Source organism: Narcine bancroftii, chromosome 5 (genome assembly GCF_036971445.1).
Source record: "Narcine bancroftii isolate sNarBan1 chromosome 5, sNarBan1.hap1, whole genome shotgun sequence".
NCBI classification, from domain to species: domain Eukaryota; kingdom Metazoa; phylum Chordata; class Chondrichthyes; order Torpediniformes; family Narcinidae; genus Narcine; species Narcine bancroftii.
Window position 1 is genome coordinate 172,904,589 of NC_091473.1, and position 10,727 is coordinate 172,915,315.

Consider the following 10,727-nt stretch of genomic DNA (forward strand, 5'->3'; position numbering starts at 1 on the left):
TGTGAGCAGAAAATTCATATTAACTTCATCCCTTCCCAGAATTCTGTGAATATTATAAATATCAGTGAGAATCACTCCGAAAATGAAATACAACAATCAAGCAACAAAAATAATAAAAACACAAAGTTGGAGAAACTCAGCTGGTCAAGCAGTGTCCTGTATATAACCATCTAAACACAACTGTTTACGGCGCAGAAACAGGCCATGTCGGCCCTTCAAGTCCACATCGGTTCACTTGAACAACTCCACTAGCACAACTCACCCGCTCTCCGCCCATAACCCTCCAACCCCCTCACCTCCTGTACACATCCAATCTTCTCTTAAATGACAGAAGGGACCCTGCCTCAACTATCTCTTCTGGAAGATCATTCCATTCTGCCACCACTTGCTGAGTGAAAAAGCATCCTCTAATATTTCTCCTAAAGTTTTGTCCCCTTACCCTTAACTCATGCCCTCTTGTTCCAACCTCCCCTACCCTCAAGGGAAAGAGTCTGATTATGTCTAGTCTATCTATTCCTTTCATAATTTTAAATACCTCTATCAAATCCCCTCTCAGTCATCTATGTTCCAATGAATAAAGTCCCAGTCTCCTTAATCTCTCCCTGTAATCTAGATGCTGTAAGACAGGCAACATCCTTGTAAACCTTTTCTGCACCCTCTCCACCTGATCTATATCCTTTTTATAATTAGGAGACCAGAACTGAGCACAGTACTCCAAACCTGGCCTCACCAATGCCTCAAACAGCCGTAGCATCACTTCCCAGCTCCTATATTCTACACTATGATTTATGAAAGCCAGCATACCTTATGCCTTCTTAACCACCCTGTTTACATAGGAATTCACCTTCAGTGAACTCTGTACCATATCCCCCAGGTCCCTCTGCTCCTCTGCGTGCCTCAATGCCCTCCCCTTAACTGCATATGTCCTATTCTGGTTATTTTTACCGAAATGCAGCACCTCTCACTTATCTACATTGAATTCCATCTGCCATCTTTCAGCCCACTCTTCCAAACAAACCAAATCCTTCTGTAATCCAAGAAAATCTACCTCACTATCCACCACTCCCCCTATTTTCATAACATCCACATATTTGCTTACCCAGTTAACCACACCCTCCTCTAAATCATTAATATAAATGATAAGCAACAAGTGACTCAGCACCGATCCCTGAGGCACCCTGCTTGTCACAGGCCTCCAACCTGACAGACAGTTGTCCACCATGACTCTCTGCTGTCTATCTTCCAGCCACCTCTGAACCCATGTCACAATCTCTCTACTAATTCCTAGTAACTGAAGCTTCTTTATTAACCTTCCATGCAGAACCTTATCAAAAGCCTTACTAAAATCCAAATAGATCGCATCCACCGCTCTACCTTCAACCACCTTTTTTGTCACTTCCCCAAAAACTCAACAAGGTTCGTCAAACATGATTTTCCTTTTACAAACCCATGCTGGGTGCCCCTAATCAATCCCTGCCTATCCAGAAATGCGTGTACACTATCTCGAAGAATACCCTCCATAACCTTCCCACCACCGAAGTCAAACTCACTGGCCGATAATTACTTGGCCAACACCTAATGCTTTTTTTAAACAATGGAACAAGATTCGCAACCCTCCAACCCCATGGTACCACCCCCTCCTCCAGTGATCTTTGAAAAATCACTGTCAGTGCCCCCACTATTAGCTCCCTGACCTCCCTTAAAGTCCTGGGAAAAATCCCATCAGGACCAGGAGACTTATCCACCTTTATTGACCCTAGAAGCTCCAGAGCCTTTGCTTTACTAATCCTCTCCATAACTAAGCCCTTTGCCTCACTTATCTCATATAAGCCCAATGTCCCTTTCCCTCGTGAATATGGACGAAAAAAAAATTGTTCAATATTTCTCCCATCTCTTTGGTTCCTTACATAGTTCACCGGTCCCATCATCCGGTGGACCTATACTATCTTAACCCTCCTTTTACTGTTTATGTATCTGTAAAAACCCTTAGGATTCACCTTCGCCTTATTAGCTATGGACACTTCATACCTTCTTTTTGCCTTTCTAATTTCCCTCTTAAGGTTCTTCCTGCAATCTAAGTATCGATCATACATCTCCTCAATCCCCTGCTTTTTTATATTTAGTATAGGCCTCCCTCTTGTCCCGAACCAACTTCTTAATTTTACCAGAAAACCACGGCTCCCTCGAACCTTTGGTCTTCCCTTTCGGCCTGACTGGAACATAAAGATCCTGAACTCTCAAAATCTCACCCCTAAATGGTATCCGAATTTCTTCTACATCCTTTCCGGCAAAAAGATCAGCCCACACAAATCTCTGCAAATCCCTTCTCATTTCTCCAAATCTGGCCTTCCACCACTCAAAGACCTTCAACCTTGGACCCAACCTATCCTTTTCCATCATTAAGTTAAGCTAAAGCTAATGGACCCGTGATCACTGGATTTCTCCAGCGCTCACCTCCATCACCTGCCCTTTCATTCCCAAACAACAGATCTAACACTGCTCCCCCTCTAGTGGGCGTCTCAACATATTGCTGCAAAAAGCAATCCTGAACACAATGCATAAATACTAAGCCATCCTACCCTCTTGCTGACTGTGTTTCCCAATCTATGTTTGGAAAATTGAAATCCCCAAGCAACACCATCCTATTTCTATTGCACATCTCATCTATTTCTTTGCACATTTGCTCTTCTAGTTCCCTTTCCCCATTTGGAGGCCTATAATATAGCCTCATAATCGTAACCTCACCCTTCTTATTTTTCAGTTCTACCCACACTGTCTCCCTCGATGAGCCCTTCAATCTATCTTGCCTCAGCACCGCTGTAATATCCTCCCTGACAAGTAATGCCACACCTCCCCCTCTTACTCCACCAACTCTGTCACATCTAAATCAGCGAAATCCTGGAATATTTAACTGCCAGTCACAAACTTCCTTCAACCACGTCTCACTAATGGCCACAACATCATAATGCCATGTGTCAATCCATACCTTTAGCTCATCCAACTTCTTTACTACACTTCTCGCATTAAAATAAATACATCTCAGGGATCACCCGCATCCTACCTTCTGCCTATTCTCCTTTCTACCATTCTCACAATTGTCACTACATCTTTTTATTACTTCCTGCTGTTCCTCCCTCAAATTATTTAAACATGCCTCTTTCCTTAGCCTACAAACCCTCTCCCTGCTATCCTGACTAACTTGAAACACTGTCCCCAACCATACTAGTTTAAACCCACCCCGTGACAGCCCTAGCAAATGCCCCTGCCAGGAGACTGGACCCCGTGGGATTAAGATGTAACCCATCATTACAGTATAGGCCCCATCTCCCCAAAATAAAGTCCCAGTGGTCCAAGAACTTGAAATCCTGGTTCTTACTCCACCCTTTTACCCATGTGTTTAACCTCCACCTGATTCTATTTCTGCCCTCACTGTCATGTGGCACAGGAAGCAATCCAGACATTACACCCTTAACAGTCCTCCTTTTAAGCTCCCTACCCAACTGCCTATACTCATTCTGCAGGACCACTTCCTCCTTCCTTCCAACATCATTGGTACCAACATGTACCATAACCTCAGGCTCCTTACTCTCCCCTTTGAGGATGTTCTGAACGCGCATAGTCATATCCCGGACCCTGGCACCAGGGAGGCAAACCACCATCCAGTTTTCCTTATCGCGTCCACAAAAACTTCTGTCTGTCCTCCTAACCATTGAATCCCCTATGACTATCACCCTTTTCTTTTTATCCCTACCTTTCTGGGCCACAGAGGTTGACACCACACCTCTGCCCACCATAGTCTGACTATTCCCCTCCTTAGTACTCAAGCTGGAGTACCGATTTCTGAGGATTTGAGACTCAGGTGCTTGCACATGAACCCGACCCCTCCCTTTCCTCCTCCTAATGGTAACCCACTCCCCCTCCACCTGTGGTCCCTGTGCGACCACCTGCCTGTAGCTCCTGCCTACAATAGCCTCATTCTCCCTAACCAGAGTGAGGTAATTGAGCTGCAGTTCAAGTTCCCTGACTCGGTCCCTTAGACGCTGCAGCTCAGCCCACTTTATGCACATGTGGACGTCCGGGAGACGTGAAGATGCCACGACTTCCCACATGTGACACTGAGCAGAAAACTGCCCTCACGCTCATTCTGCCTCTTTCTCCTCACAGCTTATTAAATTAACTGTGAATGTAGTTTTGTTGTTTAAAAAAGGCACGAGGTGTTGGCCAAATAATTATAGGCTGACAAGCTTGACTTCAGTGGTAGGGAAAGTTATGGAGGGTATTCTTAGAGATGGTGTGTATAAATATCTGGATAGGCTGGGATTGATCAGGAGCACCCAGCATGGGTTTGTGAAGGGGAAGTCATGTTTGACGAACCTTGTTGTGTTTTTCGAAGAAGTGACAAGAAAGGTGGATTAAGGTAGGGCAGTTGATGTAGTCCATCTGGATTTTAGCAAAGCTTTTGATAAGGTTCCACATGAAAGTTCAGTCACTAGGGATTAATAGAGAAATAGTAAGATGGGTTCAGAGGTGGCTGAAGGAGAGACAGCAGAGGGTCATGGTGGACAACTATCTGTCAGGATGAAAGCCTGTGACGAGCAGCGTGCCTCAAGGATCGGTGCTAGGTCCCCTGTTGTTCATAATTTATATTAATGATTTGGATGATGGGGTGGTTAACTGGGTAAGTAAATATGCAGACGTTACAAAAATTGGGGGAGTGGAAGATAGCAAGGAAGGTTTTCAGGGATTACAGAGGGATTTGGTTTGTCTGGAAAATTGGGCTGAAAGATAGCAGATGGAATTTGATATAGAGAAGTGTGAGGTGCTTCATTTCATAAAAAATAATCAAAATAGGACATATGTAGTGAAGGGGAGGACATTGGGGAATGCACAAGGACAAAGAGATCTTGGAGCTATAGTACAGCGTTCCTTGAAGGAGGATTCCCATGTTGACAGGGTGGTTAAGAAGGCATTTGGTATGTTAGCCTTCATAAATCATAGCATAGAGTATAGAAGCTGGGAAGTGAAGCTGCGACTGTTTAAGGCATTGGTGAGGCCAGGTTTGGAGTATTGTGTTCAGTTCTGGTCTCCAAATTATAGGAAGGATATAGATAAGGTTGAGAAGGTGCAGAGAAGATTTACCAGGATGTTGCCTGGCTTAAAATACCTAGAGTACAGAGAAAGATTGAAGAGGTGAGGACTTCATTCATTGGAACGTAGACAGTTGAGAGGGGATTTGATAGAGGTGTTTAAAATTATGAAGGGAATAGATAGACTAGATGCAAGTAGACTCTTTCCCCCTGAGAGCAGGGGAGATTGAAACAAGAGGACACAAGTTGAGGGTAAGAGGGCAAAATTTTAGGAGAAACATTAGAGGATGCTTCTTCACTCAAGGAGTGGTGGGTGAATGGAATCATATTCCAGAGGAAATAGTTGAGGCAGAGTCAATTCTTTCATTGAAGAGGAGGCTGAATATATACAAGGATATGAGGGGGTTGGACGGAGAATAGGCGGGGGGATCTAGCGGAGTTGTTTGAGTGAACTGGCGTGGACTTGAAGGGCCAAGATGGCCTGTTTCCATGCCATAAACTGATATATGGACCCACTTCTTCACTGTGCCACTCACTCGCTGGGCCACTCCTCGCTGGGCCACTCCTTTGCCTTACCCACCTTTTGTTGCCCCTGACCAATTAACCCCGTGGCCTCTCGTAGCTCCTCCTCTTCTCTGTCGATCGCCCAAGCACAGAATCTCCGCCTCCTTCAATTCCTCGTCTGAACCTGTAGGCTGAAAGCCCGGTAAGCAAAGTTTTTATACCTTTGCCTTCCAACGGCCTCTTGTAGCTCCTCCTCCTCTCTGTCGATCGCCCAAGCACAGAAAAGATAAAGATATAACAAAAGTAAAGATGCATAACCAACATTTCGGGCTAGAGCTCTTCATCAAGGTATGGGAAAATGTCAGCAGGCGTCTGGACAAACGAGGTGGGGGAGGTAGGTGTCACAAAGGCAGGAGGTGATAGGTGTAGACGGGAGGGAGGGGACAGCAGTGATCAAGGGGAGGAGGGATAGCTAGATGAATAGAAGGGGAAGGGAGGGAGAACTGGAAAAGGGAAGGGAAGGGGGAGGGGAGAGGGGAGCAGGTTAGCAGAAACCAGAAAAGTCTATGTTAATGCCATTTGGCTGGAGAGTGCCCAGACAGAAAATCAGGTGTTGTTCCTCCATTTTGTGGGTAGTCTTGGTGGGATAGTACACAAGGCCATGGACGGACACGCGAGTGTGGGAGTGTGACACAGAGCTGAAATGGTTGGCTACCAGGAGGTCTCTGTCAATGGTGACTCAGCGAAGTGATCTCTCAGTCTGCGCCCAGTCTCTCTGAGGTAGGGAAGGCCACAAAGGTAACACCACAAAGGGAGCACCGGCTGCAGTAGATCAGTCCTGTGAATACATAAAATGAAGCGATGCTTCACTTGAAAGGCCTGTTTGGGGGCCCCAGACCATGGAGAGGGAGGAGGTGTGGGCACAAGTGTGGCACCTCCTGCAGCCACAGGGGAAGTTGCTGGGGGGGTGCAAATGGTGGGGAGGGATGAGTGTACGAGGGAGACACAGAGGGAGTGGTCCCTAGAGAAGGCAGAAAGGGAGGCGAGGGGAAAGTGTGTCTGGTAGTGGGGTCCTGATGTAAGTGCTGGAAATTTTCTCCGAAGCAAGCTACAAATATACATTATTTTAATTTTCTTCCAATTCAGAGGCAAGCTTCTCTCCATTCAAGATTTAGGTGCTAATTTACTTTGCCCTTTGTGTCACTGTGGGTTTGTTGCTGAGGTTGCCCTCAAGTGATGGAGGTTGTGAGGTCAGTGGAAGGAAGTCTTACTGCCATTCACAGGCTGGCTCTCCAGTCCCTACTGTTGTCGCCTGTTTCATATGTCAGCAGTTACCTTCTTGCTGACAGAGGTGATTAACCCAGACTCCCACCCCTACCTCTGAGCCCAGACATTACATCTTAAGTTCCCAGGCACTCCGACGTTTTATCAAGCCCATCCCCCACCCCGCTATACCCCCCGCACCACCCCCCCACCCCACCCAAGTTCATCCAGCACAGCCCTGTGCAAGATCTGTCCTGCAAAATAATTGCCCGGTTAACTCGCAAAACAGAACACTTCACCTCAGCCAAAAAACTATTTGTCTTCATGAGATAAACAAAAATAAAACACCTCAGGTATATGAGAAAGACCTCTCTTATTTTTTTTTCCTTTTGTTCCTGAAGTGCCAGTTCATGAAGAAATCGAAGGCTGTGTCGTTAACCAGGAATCATGGCTTTTATTAGTAGAAACTCAGTCATACAATAATGAATGATACTGGGTGCGTACACATTTATACCCACAAGGGGAGTGTCTTCAGTGGTAAAGATAATACACGTCCAATATCAGTAGAGCAGACTAAGCACAGCGAAAGACTGACAGGATGACACAGATTCATCACAGTTCCACCCAAGGAGATCAGAAACCAGCCCTGCAGATATTTCAGGTTGGGATCAGAGTGTGAAGCCATTTTTTGAGCTGCCCCTGCCAATGTGCATCCATTTCAATGCCACGTTGATCATCTTCTGAATCTCTTACAGTTAATTCCAAAACCTATATTCCTCTAAAATGCAATCCTGACTCTTTTGATTGATCTTGATAACGAACACCCCTTATTCTTGGTGAATTTAGCCTTCACTACACCTTTAACTGCATCAATAACATCCAGCACGTGAGAGAACCAAAACTGAGCATGACTGCCCAGGGGAAGCATGACCAAGTGTTTTTTTCAAACAAGGGTAAAGTAGTCTGTCTGGTCTAAAAATTCAATTCTCCACTTATTTGGTCTACTTATTTTGTTCAGAACACCCAAATCTTTCATTCTTCATTTCCTCCAAGGTTCTGAAAACACGCACTTGCATTTCCAGCGAATGCCATTGACTCTAGAAAGCTTAACGCACTAGTTTAATTCGAAGTAGAGATTCATTTCTTTGGTGGGGCCCACAGGGGAAGGCAGAATGTGACCTGGTCCCCTTGGCTTCTTGGCATCCCAGCTGATGTAACTTAGGTAGATGGATAAAATTCCCTAATTAAGGGAAAAATGCCATTTGGCTAACTATTCAGAAGATAGATTTGATTTCCCAGGATTGCGAGATAATTGAAACTCACTTGCAGGGCATTATGTATAAAAGAGTCTGTTTTTGCGTGTGGATATGAAATCTGCCCAGATGGTGCAGTGACTAGAAATGTTAATGACATTAGTTTTACTCAATGTCACCAATTAATAATGAAGGTTTATTCTATTGCCGCAGCCTACTTCGGTTTCTGTGCTTTTCATTAGTTGGAACCAAGAATGTTGTTGGCAGAGAATCAATCTCATCACTTAAGCCACTTTAATGATGTGGAAACGCTCTCTCCGGAGGTTAGAATTCTAAAAGCATAGAACAATGCAGCATCAATGAGCATATGCACTCAGTTACTTGGAGGAATTAAATGATAATATTCATCCAGAAACACTCTGCCATAGATATCTCTTGTGTTGAAATGAGGGCTGAGGCTGACAGATATTTAAACAGAATAAGCTGGTTTGCCAAATGTAATTTGAACAGAATAGAAAATTACTGTTATCAATCTGGTACCAGAGGAGTGACATAAATTGAAGCCTGTACCAAAATAAGCTTGTTTGTGTTAATTTGAAAGATGCAAAAAGCAATAGATATCTGGAAAAGTTAAACTAATTTGTTATAAGACAATAAACCTCCAACTAAAGTCAACATTTCCAGTACAATGCAGTTGATGATTCTTCTCTGCAAGATTTGGCAGGAACCTACTATACATTTTCATGAATATTGACTGATTCAGGAGGAAGACGGGTCTGGATAAAGGGATAGGTGCTGGTGCCTATTCACAGCAAAAAGAAAAGTCGACGGCAAAAAGGATTACCGGTGAGTTTGGTGATGTACACAGCTTGTCAATGACAATTCCAAAGTCTTTAGAAATTAGCTATGGTATGTATCCATTTGAGACATCTCCATCAATGCTAGAACACATGGACACCAGCGTTAGAAACCAAATTCTGCTTTGTTGCAGTAAATTCTGTCTCTTTGCTTAGATTTCAGATATCACCCAAGCTATATCCAGACAACTGAATGGGCTGAATTCCCCTTCCATTGATATGAATGGTTTGTTGCAGTAAATTCTGTCTCTTTGCTTAGATTTCAGATATCACCCAAGCTATATCCAGACAACTGAATGGGCTGAATTTCCCTTCCATTGATATGAATGGTGATCACATCAGTAATCTTTTCTCTCCCTTGGCAAAAGAGTCCTTGATGCTGTGTGATAAAGTCAAAGAACCACAGAACTAAGATCACATGGTACCAATGTTGTCTTTACTCCAAAGGTAACACAGATTGTTGACAATTCGCAATGTGAGTTGGGCTTGCATGTTTGCTCCAATTTCTCTTGCCCCAGGGTCATTAGATTGCATTATCCCAGAAGAACTCACTGTCAGGCAGTCCCAGCACAATTGGGGCTTACTAGAGTTTCATCAGAATAAGGTAAACAAGAAGTCCAGCAGATGCTGGAGACTGGTCCAATACATAGAAATGCTGGTGGAAGTCAGCAGGTCACACAACATCAATGGAGATCTTTGGCAGTCAACGTTTTGGGCAAGAGCCCTTCACCAGGAATTATGTTTCCTCCAAAATAAATTCAATTTACTTCCTTGATACCAGCCCCTCCTTAACTATATGGTTCCATTCTCCTACTGACCTCCAAAGCTTCCTATTTACCCAGGTTCTGACATTCCTCACCCCATGTGCTAATGACTGAATTCCAGTCTTAAGACTCAACCCTGATCAATGAACCCTAATCCCCTCACTGCAGATCCAATCCTCTTTACTAACTAGACACAGCCTCCCGCAGTCACCTCCAAATCTTGATCATGACCATTGACTACACTCTCAGGTTCAGTCCTGTGTGCAGATAGGACTCAATCCACACCAAGTGGCTCTCACATCTACTGTGATTAAATGCTTTGAGAGGTTGGTCATGGCCAGAATTAGCTCATACCTAAGATCTAGACCCTACAGCAATTAACCTACCACCACAATTGCTGCACAACAGAAGCAATCTTACTGGCTCTCCACTCAGCCCTGGATCATCATCTAGACAACAGCAATACATACATCAGGCTGCTTTTCATCGACTACAGCTCAGTTTTCAACACTATCATATCTTGAGTGCTTGTTGACCAGCTCCAAAACCTGGGCCTCTGCACCTCCCTCTGCAATTAGATCCTTGACTCCCTCATCAGAAGACCAGTCAGTGCGAATCGGTAACAACATCTCCCCCTCACTGACAACCACCTCAAGGACACGTGCTTAGCCCACTGCTCTACTCTCTCTAACCCCGTGACTGTGTGGCCAGGCCCAAATCAAATGCCGCCTGCCAATGTGCCGACCACGGTTGTCAGTAGAATCACAGACGGCAACAAGGAAGCATACAGGAGGGAGATAACAGTTGAGTGCTGTCACAACTTAACGTTATCAAAACTAAGGAACTGATTGTGGACATCAGGAAGGAAAAACCAGAAAAACACAAACCAGTCCCCATCGAAGGGGTCAGCAGCGTAAAGGGTGAAAGCATCTCTTAAGATCTATCCTGGGGCCACCATGTTGGTGCAATCATGAAGAACTATCGTCAGTGGCTATACTT